The 23,116-nt window shown below is 38.1% G+C and overlaps 1 protein-coding gene across 2 annotated transcripts in view; it reads left to right on the top strand.

Moving 5' to 3' along the window:
* The window catches only part of LOC140736808 (dihydropyrimidine dehydrogenase [NADP(+)]-like), an 888,868-nt gene that overhangs the window by 247,251 nt on the left and 618,501 nt on the right, over positions 1-23,116 (top strand). The gene's annotated exons all lie outside the window — the stretch shown is intronic.

Genomic DNA, 23,116 nt, shown 5'->3' with positions numbered 1-23,116 from the left:
TGTGTGCACGCACACACACACACACGTGCAAAGCATGCATATACAGTCACATGCATGCATTCTAACTGAATCTTCAAGGCTCGACATTGTGATGTATGTTCTAACATAGGAGTTTATGTATAGACTCCGAGTGATAGAGCAAAGCTGACCATCACTTATCATCATAATTCTTCACCCTGTTCCTGCTCTGACCTTCTTTTTCTCAGTCACTGATTTTGTTCAAAAGAATCTGGATTGTATCTCAAGAAATTGTACTGTATTTCTTAACTGGACATCTTAAAGCCTTTAGGAATCCTTCCTCATCTACTTTTTCTACTACCCTTCAGGGATTTCCAGAAGTTGACTTCTAGATCCCTCTGTTCCTCTGCAGTTCTTGGTATTATATACAAATTAGGAGGAGGAATATGTCATTCATCCTGTCAAGCATGCTCTACCACTTAATAAAATTATCACTGATTTGATTGTAATCTTGACTCAGCATTCACATTATTATTCATGCCTCCAGTATGCAAGGCACCTTTTTTTTAAGGGAAAGAGAAATAAAAGAACTGGCTCCTTAAAAATGGGTAGTCTGCGATGGTAAGAAGTGGTTTAGAGTCTTACATCTAAGGGGACTATCGCTGAACAAACAGTGGAGGGTGAGTTCAATGCACTGGATGTTTGGAAGGCAAAAGAGGGAACACGCTGATCTCCAGAGATGCACATTTTTAATGGTTTTCGAGGAAATTCTGGAAGAGAACCAGCAACAGATGAAAGGCAACACAGCCAGTGAGAATATAGATGCATATTATTGCACAGTCCCTCTCTGTATTCTGTTCTCGGTAACATAACCTTTTATTAGATATTTATAACACAAAAAATGTTAGTTGCTCTAGCTGTTTATTTTTGGCTAAGAACTTCACTTTTGAAAAGTATCCCTCTTCTGCAAATAACATGATGGACCAGTAGGTATATTAAAAGTGACAACTTAATTTACTGAGTGCTTGTGGTATAGACCTTCACTATGTTTTTTTTTAATGCTAAACCCCTGTGGTTCTTGTGCTATTCATAAATGATGCTTTACCAAGGAATGTTGAGCGATTATTGAGCCAACTAATGAGTGGCTAGTGATTCAGAAAGCCTTCAACTCATGACAAGTCCTAACTCTGATGTATTCATGTGCATGCATTTATCGTCAGGTGCATTTGTTGCACTGGGCTCGTTGTTTTGTTACCGTGCATGCATCCACTTACGCATGGCTATGTAGCCTCCTGTAGCCTTTGTATTGCTGGGGACAACGGGAGCGGATCCATTGGGAGGGCCCTTGAGTAATAGTCCTGTGAATTAACTGCTTTGATACCCTCCATATTCCTCACAATTCCACTTGCCATTTTGGGTGTTTGAGATGGAACTCTGCTAACTCAAGGTGAGGTTGTGAAAAATAAATGGTGTTTATCCCTGAGGACGCTCTCACTTATTAACCCAGACTCTGCAGATACTGGGATTCTTAAGCAACGCAAACAAGATGCCTGAGGAATTCAGCAAGTCAGACGGCATTTATGGAGGGGAGTGAACAGTTGAATTTTCGGACTGAGACCCTTCATCAAAGCTGGAAAGGAAGGGGGGCAGAAGAGAATGACCTCATCTTCCCGCTGCTCTGCACATCCCATCCCCATTGCCCTCTTTCCTCTCTCAACCCTTCTCCTCTCAATTCTCTAGCTGATGGCCAGAATAAGCAGGTGGGGGAGGGGAAAAGGTAGAAGATCGCAGGTGATTGATGAGACCCAGGTGAGTGGAAGGTAGGTGACTGGTGAGAGAGAATGCGAGTGACCAGGTGAGGGAGAAGGTGCCCACTTGTTTTCTGTAGCTGTAATTGCAATATCTGAAAACTCTGTTGGTTGCCTAGTATCAGACTCGTGGATGTCTTTTCAGGACTACAGGGTAAAGATATTTCCTTTTAGCCCTGGGGAGATATCTACATTTCTGGACTAGGCGGTGACATAGATATGATAAAGAATGAGTTTCTTCTGAGCATCTAAGGCTTAACTTAAAAAGCAGAACTACATACAAATTAGCTCTGGATTATGACCTAAATCACAAACAAATTCACATAGGTTAAATCAGATCAGGGAACTGAATTCATGACTAGAAAATTGTGCAGAATAAGTGGGTTTCCATTCGTGGGACACTGTCATCATTATTAGGGATAGAGCAGTTGATCCATTGGGAAAAACTTCATTTGATTCATGCTAGAACCAATCATGAATGAAATTGAATAACTATGGCTGTAGTTAAGGCTTTCAGCTAAATTGAGTGACAAAAGATTCTGGTGATGGAAAAGAAGCAATATGGTGATTATGTGCATTGGCAAACTGTAGTGTAGCACCTTGGGAAAGGTTTCACTGCTAATGTAATGGTTTCTCTGTAGCAGCAGTGTTTCGGTTATGATTAGCGATAATGGTATCTTTGGAATATACGGTGTCCAATGAGGGAAGTGTTTTTCTTTCTTGTGTGCCTGAGAGCAAGTCATTCGCGGGCTTTTGTTTGGTAGAAGATGGAGAGAGAAGATGCCAGAATAGAGAGGTTGTAGTCCACAGGATGGAGCGGACTTGGAATGGGGTTGGAGTCGATGACACCCAGGGGAAATTGATGGAGAATGAACCAGACAGGAAAACCGTGAGCTCCAACACGTGCATTAGACTTTTTCATTAACATGGACCCTTTTTCTTTTTGTTTTCTTTAGTAATCTTATAGTCAAATTAAGAATTATAAAGCTCATTTGTTTAATTGCATATGGTGTACTGTTTGTTATTTTGTGGTACTGATTTGTAATGGAAAAACATCACGCAGCATCTACATAAACACAATTTCACAACTTTAGTGGGGCCAGAGACTGTCTTCCCTTAGACTAATGCTGTTGGCCGAACCTAAGGGTGACAGTAGCTAATGGCAACACAAGACTTTTAAGAAGAGGCAGTGCATAAAGCATACAAGTATATCTCTCTAAGCAGGACAGAGTAATGAAAATGGGAAAAAATGCTAAAATGATATCTCTTTATCAGAATACACATATTAATGACAATATGTATGAATTATTAACACTAATAGAAATACAGTGTAATAAGCAGTACAGAGATGTGATTGTAAAATGACTACAGATGGGATTAATATTCTGGAATATGTGAAAAATAAGCAGAATTGAAGCAATAGCCCTGATATTAATGAAAACAATGAGGATAGTAGTGAAAAAGGATCTTACTCCAGAAAATCAGGAAGTAGATTCAGTTTTGGTGAAGCTAAAAAGCAACAAATTACAGCAATTTTTGTGGGGTGTTGTTATAGCACCAAGCCACTAAATAGTAGTTGTAATAAAGGTTGCAGAAATAAATCTGGAACTAGAAGTGCATATAAGAAAGATAACATCGTAATCATGAGGAATTATAATCTACATTTAGAGTGAGCATATCAAGCATGAATTCAGAAAAGTTATGTAAGGTGGTTTTCCGCACAAGTATTTTGAGAACCAGTGAAGGAACAGGGCTATTTAAATGCAGTATTGTGTGGAGAAAAGGTAAATTGATAAACATAAGAACACAGTGTTCATCATATGATATTTTATATAACATGGTTTCAGATTAAACAAAAGTCATTGTCAGTGTGCTTGATTTGAACAAAGCAAATAAGAAAGCTGGAGGCATGAGTTGGTTATGGTAGATTAAAAACTAAATGAAAAGGTATTACAGTAAATGAGCATTGGTTGATATTCATTGAGCAAGCAATATATATCTATTTAAGCATAAAAACAACACGGAAAGTGGTCCAGCTAGAGCTAATCAAGATAATGGCAAGTCAAAGGAAGAGACTTCCAACGTTGGCAAAAAAACGATAAAGATGACGATTTGAGAATTTTAGACTTCAGCAATGGATGTGAAAGCATTAGTAAGCAAAAGGAAAACAGAATACTGGAGTAGTTTGGAGAGACTCCACACCAGACTATAAAGATATCTATTCATGTGTAATGAGGAAAATAAAACACTAAAATTAATGAGGTTTCCTTTCAGAGAAATCATGTAATAGCTGAGAAATCAAAGAAGTACAATGGATTCCGGTTAATTGGGACACATTAAGACCAGTACATTTTGGCCTAATTAAGTGGCTACCCCAATTAACTGAAAATTTATTGAAATGGTTAAAAGTTATATAAAAAACAAACTGAGTAGCAAATTATGTATTTAAAAGAAATACAGAACACATTAGAACATGACCAATACTACTGCAGTATTATAAAACTGTGTATTAGTTCCTAATACTTATTGATGGAGGAATTCCTCATCGCCTTCTTTTGACTGTAAGTGAACACAATCAGTGCAGACACCTAGCACGGATAATGAATTGTCTTCATATAATAGTGTCAATGATTGCATCCTCCAATTCTTTATTTTCTTTGTAACATTCAAGATGATTGTCAATACCTTCAAATCCTTTGTCGTTTCTAACATGTTGAAGTAGAGGAATCATTTCATTTTCAGACTCAGCTGTTTCTGGATGCTTGAAACTGCTGTGAGCAAAACAGTTAGGAGTTGTCTTACTGCTTTTTTTCTCGTCAACTGTCAGAGAAAAAAGTTCTGCTTTTTGATCACAAGCACATGCTCTATTTACAATCTGTTCACTCGAAGTAAAGTGTAGTGTCTAATCACCAAGCAAGTGCACGTTACTGACACTTGACTAGAAACTGTTCATAAGTCTTTTGCCCTGATTAAGTGACATAGTGTCCCAAATAAATGAAGAAAATCCTGGTAAATTTCTCGATTAGGTTTTGTTCTTTAAGAGTTGTCCCAAATAAGCAGCTGCCCTGATTAACCAATAGAGCAATTAACCAAAATCCAGTGTGTTTTGTGTCTGTCTTCACAAAAGACATAGAATACTTCCATTCAAGACATAGAAATGCTCTCAAGCTCTTCAACACACTTTATAGGCTCTTGATGTACTCAACAACTCCTGATTCCCTGGTCCTGACTTCCGCATTTTCACCATGGATGTCCAGTCCCTAAGTGTATCGGTTTCCTATCAAGAAGCCTTTCTTGGTGACCAACCATAATACCTACCCCACGATGATCCTCTTCTGCCATGATGTTCCTACTCTCACGTTCTGTCCAGGTATCCTCCCACCTGATGGCATGAACATTGACTTCTCATTCTGGTAATGTTTTTCTCTTTTTTTCTTCCCCCCTCCTTTCCCTCCTCTTCTATTCTCCACTTTGGCCTCTTACCTCTTCTCTTTGCTTGACTATCACCTCCCGTCGGTGCCCTTCTTTCTTCCTTTTCTTCCATGGTCCACTCTCCTCTCCTATTCCTTTCCAACTCACCTGGCTTCACCTATCATCTTCTAGCTTCTCTTCATTCACCTCCTCCGATTTTTTTTCTGGCATCTTCCCCTTTCCTTTCCAGTGCTCATGAAGGGTCTCAGCCTGAAACTTCATCTGTTTATTCATTTTCATAGATGCTGTCTGACCAGCTGAGTTCCTCCAGCATTTTGTGTCTATTACACGGAATACGTCTGGTGGAAAACTACAAGTTTGCGCTGAACGAGAAATAGAAAGGATTTATCATCAATAAACAATCAGTATTTGAAAGATTTTCAGAGAAAGAATCTTCTCATCCGCCATTGCTACCTAATTCACCCTGCAGTTTGAGAGGGAGAAGCTAAGATCAGATGTATCAGAATTACAGTGGAATAAAAGGGAATTAGAGAGGCATGAGAGAGGAGCTGGCCAATGTTGATTGGAAAGGACACTCTCAAGGATGATGGCAGAAGAGCAATGGCTGGACATTCTGGGGATAAATAAGAATCCCAAAGATGAAGAAGTATTCTAAAGGAAGGATGAAGCAATTGTGGGTGAGAAGGGAAGTCAAAAATAGCATAACATAAAAAGAGAGGGCATATAATAGAGAAAAATTTAGTGGGAAGTTAGAGGATTGGGAAGCTTTTTAAAAACCACCAGAAGCTAACTAAAAAAGCCACAAGGAGAAGATGAGATATAAAGGTGAGCTAGCTAATAATACAAAAGAGGTCACCAAAGTTTTTTTCTCCAATAAACAATAAAAGAGAGATGAGAGTGGATAATGTTGGGAAATGATATTGGAGAGGTAGTAATGGGGGACATAAGAATGGCAGATGTACTTTGCATTTTGTGTCAGTCTTCAATGTGGAAGACACTAGTATTTTGCCAGAAATTTGAAATTGTAACGAGGCGGAAGTGAGTGTAGTTGCTATTACTAAGGAGAAGGTGCTTGGGAGGTTGAAAGGTCTGAAGGTAGGTAAGTCACTTGGACTAGATGGACTGCACCCCAGGGTTCTGAAAGGGATAGCTGAAGAGATTGAGGAGGCATTAGTCATGATCTTTCAAGAATCACTAGATTATGGAATGGTTATGGAGGTGTGGAAAGTTGAAATGTCACTCACTCTTAAGAAGGGCACCAGGCGAAATAAAGGAAATTATAGATCATTTAGCCTGGCTTTAGTTGTAGGGAAGATGTTGGACTCCATTATTAAGGATGAGGTTTTGGGGTACTTGAGGGCACATGGTAAAATCAGCCAAAGTCAGCAAAAAACAGGATAGGCAGTGGATGTTTACTTGGATTTTCTAAAGACCTTTGACAAGGTGTCACACATGAAGCTACTTAACAAGCTACAAGCCCATGGTATTATAAGGAAGATTATAGCATGGATAAAGCAATGGCTGACTGGCAGGAAGCAATGAGTAGGAATAAAGGGGTCTTTTCCGGTTGGCTACCGGTGACTAGTAGTGTGCCACAAGGGTCGCTTCTTTTCACGTTATATGACAACGGTTTGGATGACAGAATTGATGGCTTTATGGCTAAGTTTGTGGACGATATGGATAGGTGAAGGGGCAGGTAACGTTGAATCAGGGAATTTGTGGAAGGACTTAGGCAGAATTAGGAGAACAGGCAAAGAAGTGGCAGATGGAATTTAGTGTTTAGAAGTGTATGGAATGCACTTTGGTAGAAGAATAAAGGTAGACTTTTTTCTAAATGGGGAGAAAATTCAGAAAGCAGGGCTGCAAAGGCAGTTGGGAGTCCTTGCAGGATTTTCTAAGGTTTAACTTGCAGTTTGAGCTGGTGGTAAGGAAGACAAGTGGGATGTCAGCATTCATTTTGAGAGGACTAGAAGCGAGAAGCAGGAAATAATGCTGATGCTTTATATGGCATTGGTCAGACCACACTTGGAGCATTGTGAGCAGTTTTGTATTGGCATTGGTGAGAGTCTAATGGAGGTTCACAAGAATAATTCTGGGAATTAAAAAGTGTTAATGTATGAGGAGTGTTGGATAGCTCTGAGCCTGTACTTGCGAATGTTTCGAAGAATGAGGGAAGGATCTCATTGGAACCTATTGAATATTGAAAGGCCTAGATAGAGTGAATGTGGAGAGGATATTTTCTGTTGTGGGTGACGCTAGGGCCAGAGGGCACAGCCTCAGAATAAAGGGGTATCCCTTTAGAACAGAGATGAGGGGGAAGTTTTTTAGCCAGGTGGTAGTGAATCTATGGAATTCATTGCCACTAATAGATGTAGAGGCCACATTATTGTAGTTATGCACATTTTATTCAATCTCTCTATTTCTAATTTTTATATGCCGTACTTCTTTATTCTTTATAATTGTTGAATGTTGATGCTTTTATGTTGCATGTTACACCCTCTCCAACACACCACAGCCAGTTCCTAACACATGTAAATGTATATGGCGAATCCTTGATCCTCTTGCATTGGAAGCAGATTAGATTCAAGCAACTGATTACCTGTATCCTAAGGTTTCAAAGGAAGTCGCTATGGAGATATTGGCTGCAGTCATTTCCAAATTTCAGCTGTTTCGTGAATAGTTCTATATATTGGCAGGAAACAAAATGCAACCTTTCTATTTAAAGATGAGGAAGAGAGGGTGAAAGAAAGCTGTGACAGGTAGCCATTAACCACGACTTAATGTTCAAAACTAAAAGCATAGCGTGGTCTCAGCTGCTATGGATGTTAATGCTATTCTTGATGTTTGTAAAGCAGAAAACAAATGATATATACTGTGCATTTGCTTTTAATTTTAATTTAATTAATTATGTTTCTGTTTTGGGAACAGGCTCCATCCGCTTATAATTTCAAATTGGTTCTGCTGTCAAATCTGAAGCTAGGGCACATTCAGAAAAAAATGGAAATGGTCAGAAATACGGGATTTGTCCAAAATCTGAAATCTTGTCAAATAGCAGAAGCATAGAACGCTCTAGTTCAAGTGAATTTGGAAGGTCTTATAGCAAAATAAATACATTAACTAAGTATGTTGCTAATAATCCTTGCTATTTCAACTTAGATAAATTCATTTGCCACATAGATAAATTTAAACACAGGAAAGTCTCCAGATGCTGGAAATCCAAAGCAACACACATAAAATGCAGGAGGAATTCCGCAGGTCGGGCAGTATCTATGGAAATGAACAGACCTAGAGGAGAGTAATAGACAGGTGCGAAGAGGGAAAAAGCCAGAATGGGGATTAGACGAAAAGAGGGGTGGGGGCATATTTATTTTACCGGAAGAAGAAATCGATATCCGTGCCGTCACTTTGGAGACCACCCAGGTGGAATATAAGGTGTTGCTCTACCACCCTGAGGGGGACCTCATCTTGGCACAAAACAAGGCCATGGACCAACAAGTCAGAATGAGAATGGGAATCAGAATTAAAATGCTTGGCCACTGGGAAGTCGCGTTTGTGGTGGGTGGTGCAGTGGTGCTCAAAGAAGCAGTCACCCAATTTATGACGGGTCTCACCAATGAAGAGGAGGCCGCATCAGGAGCATCAGATGCAATAGACAACCCCAGCAGGTTCACAGGTTGAAGTGTTGCCTCACCTGGAAGGACTGCCTGGGGCTCTGAATGGAGATGCGGGAGGATGTGTATGGGTGGTGTAGCAATTAGGTCACTTGCAGGGATAAATAAATCCCCCCTCCTTCCTCTGTTCCCTATTTTGACCTTTTACCTCCTCTCACATTCCTATTACTCCACCCTTGGTCCCCTCCCCCTTCCCTTTCACCTATTGTCCACTCTCCTTTCCTATCAAATTCCTTCTTCTCCAGCCCCTGACCTTTCCCACCCATCTGGCTTCACCTATCACCTTCCAGCTAATCTCCTTCTCCTCCACCCACCTTTTTATTCTGGCATCTTCCCCTTCTCAGTCCTGAAGAAATGTCTCATTGACAGTTCTATTCATTTCCATAAGATGATAGATAAATTTAGTTAGTTTCTGATTTGGAACCAGTATGAAAAGGGCAACTTTGTAGGTTTTGGACTTTAAAAATGGTCACATAATGTTATCAATAGTGTGAGTTTTAATGCAATTTCATAAATCACTATGTGTTGAATAAATCTTATCATCAGTCTAGATAATATTTAAATTATTTGAGCTTCACTTCTTCCAGATGAATAAAGTGAAAAGTTGGGCTTGATAACCATCAACTGATTGAGAAAAATTCAGAATCACCACAGTAATAAAATTTGGAAATGCCTTTTAGATTGGAGCAAGTAAGGAAATGTGAGTAGAAGGAGACTAAATATTTTGAATTGTGGTAATACATGGAAGATTAGTTAAATTACGATTCTTTTGGTCATCTCAGTTTTTAATGTCGATATTAAGAAAATGAGTTAAACTTTTCCTTGTGAGCAATGCAAACAAAGCATTGATTACCTGGAACATCCTCGTTCAAGCAGAATTTAATTACATCAAGGATAGGTTTGAAACAGACACAGTCTGCAGTTTTCTAGCTTTGGTTGAGGTAGCAGCTCCACACAGGGAAGGCCAGGAGCTGTAATTGACTCATCGGGATCTGCATACTGTATTTTCATGTATTATATTGAAAACAATAAATCTTAGCTTCTGAATCATAATATCATTACTCAGGAGCATTCTGAGGTCATCATGCCTAAAGCTTAGATTCCAAGCTGTATTCGGGCTAGCTTAAATCATTCCATGATACAAAATTCAAAGAAAGACTATTACTTAAATGACTCACCGTTTTATAAATGAAATTGTTTCAAAGTCTGCATGGCAGGATAAATGATGGTATTTTGATAGATAGATACTCTTGTAATACACGTTGATAATTAAATGTAGGAAAAAAACTACATGATCAGCAATAAGTTGCTACAATAACTTGCAATTAAATATAAAGCACATCAAAGGTATTTTCTTAAGCAACAAAAGTTGTTGTTTAGCTAATGCTATTAATTTCTGGCAATTGTCATCTTGAGTTATGTTTATAAAGGATCCAGATTTTGAAGCGTTTAACAATGGATTGGTGGTGTGAACGTCGGGGGTTTGATTGCTCAGTTTACAGCTAACATGTTAATTGATGATGCTGTTGATAGTGAGGAATGTTGTCAGAGTTTACAGAATGATATTGATTAGTGAGTAAGTTAGTAAGCAATGACAACTGTAAGATGGTGCATTTTGAGGGGGTCCAATAAGAAAAGGTCTGGCAGCCCCTGAAGAATATTGAGGAATGAAGTGATCTTCATATACAAGTTCAAAGATGGAAGTGTAGGTACAAAGGATATTGAGAGGGTTTATGGGATATGTTCACCAGGATGGAAGCAACTAAGACCAGTGGACATAATGTAGATTTAAGATGAGACATAAGCTATTTTGAGAGAATCTGAAGAAGAATATTGGTTATACTGTCAGAGAAGGTGGAGGAGCCAGATATTCTCACAGAGGTAAAAAGCATCTGGATGAGCACTTGAGTCTCCAAGGTATAGTATCAGAATCAAAATCAGGTTTAATATCACCGGCATATGTTGTGAAATGTGTTGTCTTTGCGGCAATACAAAATAGTAGAATAGTAGAATAAAACAGAAGATATTACATATTAATTAGCTAAATAAAAAAGTAGTGAGGTAATGGCCATGAGTTCAATTCCAATTCAGAAATCAGCTGGCAGAGGGAAAGAAGCTGTTCCTGAAATGTTGAGAGTGCGCCTACAGGTTTCTGTATCTCCTTCCTGATGGCAGCAATGAGAACAAGACATGACCTAGGTGATCGGGGTTCTTAATGATGGACGCTGCCTTTTTGAGGCATCTCTCTTGGAAGATGTCCAGGAAACTACAAAGCTGGTGCTCACAATGGAGCTGGCTAAATTTACAACTCTCTGCAGATCATTTCAATCCTGTATAGTATTCCTCCCCCCCCCCCACCCCCACCATACCAGATAGTGATGCAGCCAGTTAGAATGCTCTCCATGGTACATCTGTAGAAATTTGTGAGTGTCTTTAATGTTATGCTTCCTTGTATTAGCCATCTCTACCCTGTGAAAAAATATTTGGCTGTCCACTCTACCTATGCCTTGTATCATTTTAACATCCTTTGTGAGGGTCACTCCTCATCTTGGCATTTTACTGCTCTCTCAGTACTATTTGGTCAAAATTCTGGGACTTATACCTAATAACATTGCTGGAGTACCTTCAGTAATTGGACTGCAGTACTTCAAGAAGACAGCTTACCATCACCTTATCAAGTGATCTGGGAAGAGACAATAAATTGTAGTCATGCCTGTAATATGCACTTCTCATAAATGAGCAAGGAAGATTCACAACGATGTTGCCAGGACTGATTTAGGGAAAGATTTTGACTTTAGGAGAGATTGGAGGTTAGTTCTTTATTCTTCGGAGCATAGGAGGCTGAGAGATGATGTTATAGATGTGTATAAGATCCCAGGGTTAGGAAATGAAGAGCTAGCGGGCATGGACTTAAAATGAGAGGGGAATGATTTGATAGGAATTTGAAAGTCAACTTTTCTTTGTATATATGTGGAATGAGCTGTCAGAGGAATTGGTTGATGCAGGTACAATCGTAATATTTAAAAGACATCCAGGTACATGGATTGGAAAGGTTTAGAATGTAATGAACCAAAAGCTGGCAAATGGGACTAGCTTTAATGGAGCACCTTAGTCAGCATGGATCACTCGGGCCAAATGGCTTGCTTCCATGCTGTTTAACTCTATGATCACCATGAACTCTATCTATGAAAAATACTGAGAATACCTTCAAGAAACTTTTATTAATGTAAAGACAAATCAACTTCTGGGAAAGATTTCTTGGTAGAGTAAAGAAATCTGTAATTATTTTGGAAGCAATTATGTTCTGTAAACAGGAAATACTGGATTCACCTCTGAGTGGAGGAATTAATATGCACTGGTAACCTTTCAATATTGAACCTTACATGAACTGATTTTAATTTGAGAATATGTAATAAAATTTGATCATAAATGCCTGTAATAAAATCACATTTAAAGTGGGAATGGATTCAACAATATTTTGTATTTTCAAGTGCAGTGGTAGTTGAAGTAAGATTTTTTTAAAATTTGGCCAAGACATATGAAATGTGGAAAAGAAAGTGCAGGAGTATAATGGGTGATATCCAGTGTGAAGAAATGGTTATGCAAAGAAAGTTGGGAGGATGAATGTGAGAAAGAAACCTGCTGGCAGTATCGGGAATACTTTCGACAAAGTTGAAATTGTTAATGTATTGTGGTAATCAGTGAGAATAGTGGAGCAGCAAAATGAGTATGCAGTATTTGCTGAGTCCAGATTCCCTGCACAGTGCAATGCACCAGAACGCCAACATTCTGCAGGTGGAGATTTAACTTCTGGCAAACTATTGATAAAAAATTATGTATTTGCCAAACATGCTGCTAACCACTGGCGCAGAGATTTTTCCACATGGAAAACACAACAGGGTGGGTGTGAGTGGTGATAACTGCTTAGAGTCTCTCCTTGAATGTTCACCCAGACCCAGCATAAATGTCCACTGGATTACTGGAGAAGTCCCATATCCGTCTTAATATTACCATTACGCACCCACATCCTCTACTACTTCCAGTAATAGTTTCTGTTAATCATCGTTGCTTTGAAGTTCAAACTTAAATCAAGTATATTGTCAAAATATGTATATGTCAGCAGGTACTGCCCTGAGATTCATTTTCTTGCAGGCATTCATAATAGACAAAGAAGTACGATAGAGTCACTAAAAAGCTACAACCCTTCTATTAAATTTGAAAAGATTTGGAGGCCATTTATTCAATATTTTCACATGATGTAATTTGACCCTGTTCCAATCCTATTTGTTTTTCCGGTTTTGATTATATATATATATGTTGAGAGGATCGGAGTTGGGGACACTGATGATATTTTTTAAATAGATACTATAAACAGCCCATCTATTTATTTATTTATCTATCTCTCTATTTATGTGTTTATTTATTTATTTTCCTCCTTTTTTTTAATAGTTTAGTTTTTCTTAGGGTATTAATTTTTTTTTCTTTTTCTCTTTTCTGTTTTTTTTCAACATGAATTACTTAGTTTTTTTGACTCGTTTATATGATATTTGTATCATTCATGATTTGGGAAGACAACTATAATGTACTTATTGCTTATGTATCCTTTTATGTTCATTTTAATTTTGTAAGTTTGTAATCCCATTATCTATGTACTAATCTTATCATGTTGCTATTAATAAAAAGATTGAAAAAGGAAAAAAAAAGCTACACACAAAGAAAGACTGACAATCAACCAACATGCAAAAAGAATGTAAACTGCAAATACAAAATGTTAATTAATTAGTACAAAGAACATGAGTTGTAGAGTCCTTGAAAGTGAGTCCATCAGTTGTGGAATCAGTTCCTTGCTGGTTCAGGAGCCTGATGTTTGAAGAGTGAAGGAACATTGTGCATAAAAAATACACTTATGTACAGATCTCCCAAATTACAGTGCAGGATTGTGCTAAAGATCTGTTTACATACAGTACATGAGAGTCTGCCTGTCCTGTGCTCAGAAAAATCATTCTCCTTTGCCTGAGAATGAGGCCCATTTTAGCAGATATTTTTATGCTTGGAAGAATTCACAGATCAGTGTGTTTCAGTTTGTTTTGAAATAAATGGCCAGAAATTAACAGTGTGGTATTAGATCTCAAAATCACTGAGAGGTGGGGGTTGTTTAAATATCTTCAGCTTCTTCAGTGGTCTATGATATTCATTAAACGTGTGACTCAAAATGATCTGATAAGATTAGCTTTATTTGTCACATGTACATCAAAACTTATAGTGAAATGTGTTCTTTGCACCAATGATCGTCACATTATGATAATGTGCTGGAGCTGCCCATAAGTAACACCGTGTTTCTGGTTCCAACGTAGGATGCCTACAATTTATTAATCTGTACACCTTTGGAATGTTAGCGGGAACTGGAGCATGGTCATGGGGAGAACGTGCAGACTTCTTATAGACAGTGGCTGGAATTGAACCCTGATTGCTGATGATATAAAGTATTATGCCAGCCGCTATGGAAATTTTAATCCATCGCAGTACAGTGGATGGTGGCTTGGTTAGAGGGATGGTTCAGAATAGATAAAAATGTCAACCATCTCTTGACAAAGAGATCCACTGACTTCCAGGATTAGTAAACTGGGGCAAGTGAGAGGCAGCCATTCTTTTCGCAGGAGGCAATTTGGCACATTTTAACAAAGGGATAGTCTCTCAGTTAGTGGTGAGTGACCGAATTTCCAAGCATCTATTAACCCTTTAGTTGTGGCAGGAAGGGAACAGGCTTTTGGAGCAGGAGATAGCACTGATAGGAACTTTCTTTAGTCAAGGAACGACTTGGAGACAGTTATGTTTCTCCCCTCAAATGCTTCTCCTTGCATTCGAGCCCTGTCTCCTGAGGCAGATGTCAGAGAAGTAGAATCACAGTATGACTACATTGAAACAGGCTCTTCGGCACTACTCTTTCATGCTGTTCACAAAGTTGATATAAGCTATTCTCATTTAACTGTGTTTAGCCCACATCTCTCTAAACTTCCCTGTGCATGTATCTATCTAAACATCAGAGTGAACAGATCCCCTGCCATATGCCAGTTATCTTCTGCTAGGCTCAAAGCACAACTTACCAAAACAATTGACTTCTAATCATTGAACAGAAGTGCACAGACTCTAAAGTAAAATTGAAGCCTTGGCTTCCAGGTTTTCTGCCTCATTCCTCAACTAAATGTGTGATGCACACTTGTAAATATCTAGAGCATCTTCCAGCTTTATCCACGCTGCAAAGTAAGTTTCCTTTTTGGCATTAAGCATAATTATAATAGAAGCTTTATGAGATTGAAGTAATTAATTTGAGAGGTCGAAACTGTCAGGAATTAACACAATAGTACAATCATTTAAAGTTGCAAATTATTTGGACTGCTTGCTCTGTGTGTTCATTTTTTAGCATGAAACACAATTTTTTAAGAAGTTTTTTGTATATTTTAGGAAATCTTTTTATCCCCCATGAAGTCTTGGAATGTGTCTTAATCTTTGGATATTGGTTAAATGTAATTTCTGTCATGTATAGAGATAAAAGTGCCAGATGTAGTTAAGCCAACGTTGGGCATCCTGTAAATAATGTATTGTGTAGAGTCAGAAAGCTATCATTTAAAGAGCAATAAATGAAAATGTGAACGTTATAACCAGATTATTCTGTGCTTGGAAGGCTTTTGAGCATCATGTCTCTGAGGTCTTCAGGGATCAAAGGATATCAAGCACCATGTAACAGCTGTCTTATATTTGAAAGAAGACTGTGGTTGTGATAAGTAACGTAGTGAGCCTGAAGACAGAAACCTCCCAGACCATTGTTGGTACGGTGTGGTTAGACCACAACTCTGAGGTCGGCAGATGGAAGAAGAGCTTAAGGTGTTATTGAGAGTGGAAAGTAATGATAATTTATTTTACTGCATCAAGTCAATCATTTCACGTGATTACTTTCAGACCAGTATATGTGGAAATGGGTTTTTTTCCCCTTCCCCAGAGTACGTTTTTGGATGAAATAAATTCTCCGGATAAATCTAATAATAACCTTTAACAAAGCAGACAGGTTCAAAGAGATGTTGACTGGATGGTTGCATAGGGATCAGTGTCAGTGGGTTAAGGAGCTGTTGCTCATCATAGTTTAACACCAGTGAAATGATCCAATATATTAAAAATAATCATGAATGCTGCAATGCAAACTAAACATCTCTTTATTCCACAGTGCAGTTGAGTGTTGTGTATTTAATATTTCTATAATATTTTAGTAATCTTGTATGTATGTTAATTATGCATTCTTGTATGTTTAAATAATTCATTACAGGTTGGATGTAAAAATACGTTAATTGCATATGCCTTCATGCTATCATGTGATTGTGTGCATGCCTCTCTTATATTTCAGACTCCCATCTTCTTTGGATTAGTTTAATGCTTTGAATTTACAAAACATAACATTGGGGTGGGTGAAATAGTATTAAATTAATAATTTGAAGAATATACAGTATGCTGACCACAAAATGTTTGCAAATGCATCTTTTTTATATTGCATGTCAGTCATGAATGTACACATTTTAGAGGTTCTGTTCCAACCTAATACATTTTGTACATTGTTTAAAATTCAAGACTGTTACAGTTTCCAACAAAATAAATTTCTGATGGTTGTTTGATAAAGAAGGCCTTATTTCCAGCATGGATAGAACTTCTAGAACTGGATCTTCAACACTGGCACATAGATATTGCATTGATTAATGCATTCCAGGTTATTGCATTCCTGCTCCATCTTATTTCCAGTGAACCTCCCTAATGGGAACAACACTTTAACCATTAAAAGCATGCGAACAGTAATCCAGTGTAATTTCTTTGAGGCTAATGTCCTGTATACTATATCTAAAAAAGCTGGACATCCAGGCTGTATTCGCCCAAATATTTTCAGCTGCTCTTCTTTAAAAGCAAAGGGAAACGATAAAAGGTCCAGATGAAGGGTCTTGACTCGACACTTCCATTTTCCAAGACCATGGCTAATTTTTAATTTCACAACTGCTCATCTACTGAAAAGCCATCTAGCAGCAGAGGAGAATATCAGGCTCACCTTAAGCATTTGCTTCCTCCAGCTTGAAGTCAAAGACCAAAAGAAAAAGGTATTTATATTTCTGAGCTGGGAGCTGTTGGGATGTGCAGACTGCTTCTAGATTTGTTGTCTCTTGGAGGGCTGACCAACAGTAACTCCCAGACCTCATTTCCCTGGCCAGATATTGCCCCAAAACAGGGAGGCAAGGATCTGTCATGTGACAAGTCCCAGGATGGGTGGTTAGATGAGATTGATGGTGCAGGGTTTGACTTTGTTTTACTAATTATCACAATGTTATATATAATTAGGCCATGATTATATATTTTTTGTTTTATACTACCTATAACAGAAAAAAACAAATGCCATTTTAAAAATCCCTCTCTTTTAACACATCAGTAAAATCTTTATTGACAATATATTTTATTAATATCAGTCATCCAATTTAACTTAAGACTGCAATTCCTGAAACATTCATTAATAAATCATATGTAGGACTAATCACTGATTAAATTAGTTGGGCAAGAGTCATAGGTGGATCCAGATTATTGTAAGTGTGGGTGGTTTTGAATGGGAAGGTGTCATTATAAGTTTAGTGGCAATTTGTTATAGAAACTGAATGTTGAACCACTTGCTTATGTTATTTTAAGAACCTAAAAATATCTAATTTTGCCAAAGTTAATTACACAGAAAAAAACTGAACTAAAGTAAAGATTAAAGATGTAAAAATATATACGCACAATAAACTTAGGCACATTAAATTACTTTAAAGTACGAGAAAGTTTTCTTCTGAAAAAAAAATTGCTCTTGCATTATTTAAACTTTGTTTTCTGAGATTTAAAATCGTGGGGTGTGGGAAGAGCAGCGCAGAACAATGGAATTAGGCCATAGATCTATTGGACATACTGTGCATGCAATGCTAGAGCTGGTGAAAAATGACAGAGATGTTATTTTATATTTCATTTAGAAGTTTTATGTACCACCTATGTATAATTATGATCTGAAATTGCATAATAGTTATTGATACATTATGAATCCCAGTATGTTAACGGAATAATTTCCATGTTCAATTAGAGCATTTCAAAGTTCCAAGTTTAAAGTAAACTCATTATCGAAGTACATATATGTCACCATATATCACCATGAGGTTCATTTTCTTATGGCATTCACAGTAGAACAAAGAAATACAATAGATTTAATAAACAAAGATGCATTTGCACTCTGTTCAAAATGCTGTTGATTTAGAATAAAAATTGCACAATAGCTTTGTTGGTGACAGTATTAAAATAAACATGTAGCACCTAAAATGTTATTGATACATATTGTTCTATATACCATCATAGATTATCATGACCTGGACCAATTGTTGTACAATCTTTTGTTGACATTTCATAAGATCACGCAATATTGACCCAAAAGATAAATGGGCTCACTGAATGAGACAGCATCATAACCTACCTACAGTTTTATTTCTAATTAAAAACATGAACTCCAATATATAATTTCATCTGATATTACAAAATTGTCAATCATTGTATCATATAAAGACAAAGACAAAAACTTATTTCTGCCCAAATTGCTTAGGTGTGAATTAAGACGCTTGAAATGCTTAAAGTCAAAAATTCCCACATAGAACTTTGTGAAGCCATTCTAAACCTGAACTGCTTACTCAAGGCTTTTGACACTTTGTGTCTAACAGTAGTACACTGTAGTACATTGCATTTAAGTTGCAGTAATTTTGTGTTTTAACATTAATGGACTGAATACAAACTATTGGCCATGGTCCCTAAATTGCTCCTTGGGGTAAACAAATCCAATGCACATCACTGACATTGATTTTTTTTTCTTCATGAAATATTTAAATAGCAATTAAAGGAAAATGCTAAAACTTACTTGAGTTATTTGATTCACATCTCTGTATTAAATTCACACAACTGACATTGTTGTAAAAGGGGCAGAGGATACTTGCAAGGAATAATGTGGATATTGTCTAAGGTCATTAAGGTTCTGAGGAATAAGGAAAGAAAAGTTAAAGAAAAAGATTAACCAGGAATTTACTCTGTGCTTCAGCTTTATGGCTTACACGTGTATCTAATTTTGCCTGCAACATTGTAAACTCAGTGCTGAGTTTTTACTTAATTGGTTTAGAGGGGTGAGCAGCAACAGCAGGAGATTCCAACCTGGATTTAACGCCACTAGAGCTGAAGCACTAACAATATAGAGTTCTTAAAGTCAGATAATTGATTATGGGAATATCTCAATGGATAGGCAAGTGAGTGTAGTTGTCCTCTTTTATTCAAGAGCCTGATGGTTGGGGGGTAATAACTGTTCTTGAACCTGGTGGTGTGAGACCTGGTGGTCTTGTATCTTCTACCTGATGGCAGCAGTGAGAAAAGAGCATGGCCTGGGTGGCGGTGATCTCTGATAATGAATCCTGTTTTCCTACGATAGCATATCATGTAGATGTGCTCAATGGTTGGGAGGCTTTACCCGTGATGTACTGGGCCAAATCCACTACCTTTTGTAGGTTTCTGTTCAAAGACATTGGTGTTTCCATACCGGGCCGTGATGCAGCCAGTCAGTACACTCTCCACTACATAAGAAAGAAACATTGCAGATTGTGTTGCAGTGTCTGATCCCAGTCAGTTCCTGGGCCAAACCAGTCTCCAAGAATAATAATCACATAATGATGCGCATCTACCTTGATGTTAGGTCCAGGCAATTGCATGTCCATTTTACCTAAAGTGGTTCACCTCTAACACCACAGAATTTGGGATGCATTTTCCTGCTTTGCTGCTAACTCCTCCAAAGCGACTGACAAAACCAGCACTACAATATAAATGGAGGTGTCAAATACTGAGAACCACAGAATTGTTATGGAAGGAAGCATTTCCATCTACCGAGGCTGCGCCAGACCTTAGGGAGCAATGCCATTAGTCCCATTTTCCTGCTCTTTTCTTGTCACTGTGGATGTTGTTCTGTTTCAAATCTTTATACAAGTTGATGGACCACATTAAATTTCTTCATCAATAAATGTTACTAGCAAATAAGTTCAGAAAAAAATGAGCTTTTTTATAGTTTACACTTGGGTGAATGGTTCTTCAATGAGGTGTCTGCCTACATAATATTTTTACATGGTACATTGTGCCTTCTGGAAAAGCAGATCCTGTTTTATAATTTCAGAGATTGCGAGTTTCTGCAAATTAGCAGCATATTTGAAGGACAGTCAACTGCAGATTATGGTAACACTGATGTATAGAGGAAATATAGTCTTGTAGATCTGCTGCTAATAATCTGTTTCTAAATGCAGTCCTGATTTTAAATTGCGAGGCTCTGCATGATGCAGATTGCTGTCGCAAGGTGGGTGTAGCATGCATAACCTCACCCAATATGGCTGAAGAATGCTTTTAGCAGATGACATACTTAATCCCAAGATTTTTCCAATTATGCCAAGCGCATGGAAAGTAAACAATTGACAATGTATAAACAAAATCAAATATTTACCACTTATAGGTAAGTAAATTCATTAAAGTAAGCTCTTGAGTTCTTTGTAAAAATAAAACGTAAATGACCTAATACTTACCAATAACTTACTCACTGGTGGAGACACAAGCGACTGCATCTGCCAAAATCTGGAGCAACAGCCAATCTGCTGGAGGAACTCAGCAAGTCAAGCAGCATCCATAAGAGGGGAAAAAGTTGTTGATGATTCGGGAAGAAATGCTGCATCATTGGGCTCATTTTACTTCATTGCAGATATGTATATTCCTCAATGCTAGAAAGTTCTTAAAATCCATCTTGCAACTTGGACACCAAAGTAGAAATCAATCCTATTCTTCTATCCTTCCAGCTATCCTCCTTCCCCTCCCCTCACCTTTTTATTCTGGTAAATTTCCCTCTTTCTTTCCAGTCCTGAAGAAGGGTCTCAGCCCGAAACATCAGTTGCTTATTCATCTTCATAGATGCTGCCTGACCTGCAGAGTTCCTCCAGCATTTTGTGTGTGTTGATTTAGAAATCTATTGCTTATGTGATGAAAATTATTCAGAAAGAGTTGCATTAGGAAATCTCCTTGCTTTTGAAACATTTAATTGCATCCTGATGAATGATGTTTTTTTACCTCTTTCACATGTGTGCATTTCATGAAATGCTAAATAATGGTACACCTTTATTATTCTATAATTGCACATTAGAATCTGCACAACACTTTAGTCAGGGGATAATTTATTACCACATTAAAAAAATAGGTCAGTAGTAACGTCACTTGATGATCATCAACCACAAGGGCTTAAAACCTACCCGTCATGCATTCCTTAACAGCAGCTGATATTTTACTAGGACTACCTAGGTGCAGCACTAGTGTAATTACCTAGCTGTCAGTGTGATAAGTGGGATTAATGGCGGGCTGATGCACTTTAGTCTGCAGAGTGGTTAGAGAATTGCAAGATGGGATTATTATTATAGGTACTTGTCTGTACCAAGGTAATCACAGCAGCGGAAAAATGGCTGCAATTTACTATAGTATTGCCCTGCCTCATTAACATTTGACATTTTCAACAGCTGTTTATTTGTGAACCTGTTCAATAATAAAGGTAAAACAAATTGGTAAAGACTTTTACTGAAGTGCTGCTATTGTCTGTATCTTATTATGATGCTACAAAATACAAGTTTAACCAAGACCGGTTACATATTTTGAGTATTGAAACATTCAATGAATATTTTAGTACATAAAAGAGGCTGTTTTCTTGACTCCATGATAACATAGTGCCATATTCTGGTGCAGATTGAGATCATGCCCTTGAATCTAAGCTATTATCAGCTGTATCATCATGGGAAAGATCCACAAGGTATTTCTTAATATACTGCCCAGGATATAAGCATTGAAGCACAGGTCCGTGACGTTGTGACTTCTGTGCTTTTGATCTGTTTAATGGTGCTGCTGTTTTGTTTCTTTTACAAATCTCTTCTCATGTCTTCATAGAAACATAGAAACATAGAAAATAGGTGCAGGAGTAGGCCATTTGGCCCTTCGAGCCTGCACCGCCATTCAGTATGATCATGGCTGATCATCCAACTCAGAACCCTGTACCTGCTTTCTCTCCATACCCGCTGATCCCTTTAGCCACAAGGGCCATATCTAACTTCCTCTTAAATATAGCCAATGAACCGGCCTCAACTGTTTCCTGTGGCAGAGAATTCCACAGATTCACCACTTTCTGTGTAAAGAAGTTTTTCCTCATCTCGGTCCTAAAAGGCTTCCCCTTTATCCTTAAACTGTGACCCCTCGTTCTGGACTTCCCCAACATCGGAAACAATCTTCCTGCATCTAGCCTGTCGAATCCCTTTAGAATTTTATATGTTTCAATAAGATCCCCCCTCAATCTTCTAAATTCCAGTGAGTATAAGCCTAGTCGATCCAGTCTTTCTTCATATGAAAGTCCTGCCATCCCAGTAATCAATCTGGTGAACCTTCTCTGTACTCCCGCTATGGCAAGAATGTCTTTCCTCAGATTAGGGGACCAAAACTGCACACGATATTCTAGGTGCGGTCTCACCAAGGCCTTGTACAACTGCAGTAGAACCTCCCTGCTCCTGCACTCAAATCCTTTTGCTATGAATGCCAACATACCATTTGCCTTTTTCACCGCCTGCTGTACCTGCATGCCCACCTTCAATGACTGGTGTACAATGACACCCAGGTCTCCTTGCATCTCCCCTTTTCCTAATCGGCCACCGTTCAGATAATAATCTGTTTTCCTGTTCTTGCAACCAAAGTGGATAACCTCACATTTATCCACATTAAATTGCATATGCCATGAATTTGCCCACTCACCTAACCTATCCAAGTCACCCTGCATCGTCTTAGCATCCTCCTCACAGCTAACACCGCCACCCAGCTTTGTGTCATCCGCAAACTTGGAGATGCTGCATTTAATTCCCTTGTCTAAATCATTAATATATATTGTAAACAACTGGGGTCCCAGCACTGAGCCTTGTGGTACCCCACTAGTCACTGCCTGCCATTCCGAAAAGGTCCCGTTTACTCCCACTCTTTGCTTCCTGTCTGCCCACTAATTCTCTATCCACATCAATACCATACCCCCAATACCGTGTGCTTTAAGTTTGCACACTAATCTCCTGTGTGGGACCTTGTCAAAAGCCTTTTGAAAATCTAAATATACCACATCCA

Source organism: Hemitrygon akajei, chromosome 12 (assembly GCF_048418815.1).
Source record: "Hemitrygon akajei chromosome 12, sHemAka1.3, whole genome shotgun sequence".
NCBI classification, from domain to species: domain Eukaryota; kingdom Metazoa; phylum Chordata; class Chondrichthyes; order Myliobatiformes; family Dasyatidae; genus Hemitrygon; species Hemitrygon akajei.
Note: the sequence above shows the minus strand (reverse complement) of the source record. Positions and strands in the feature narration are given on the sequence as shown.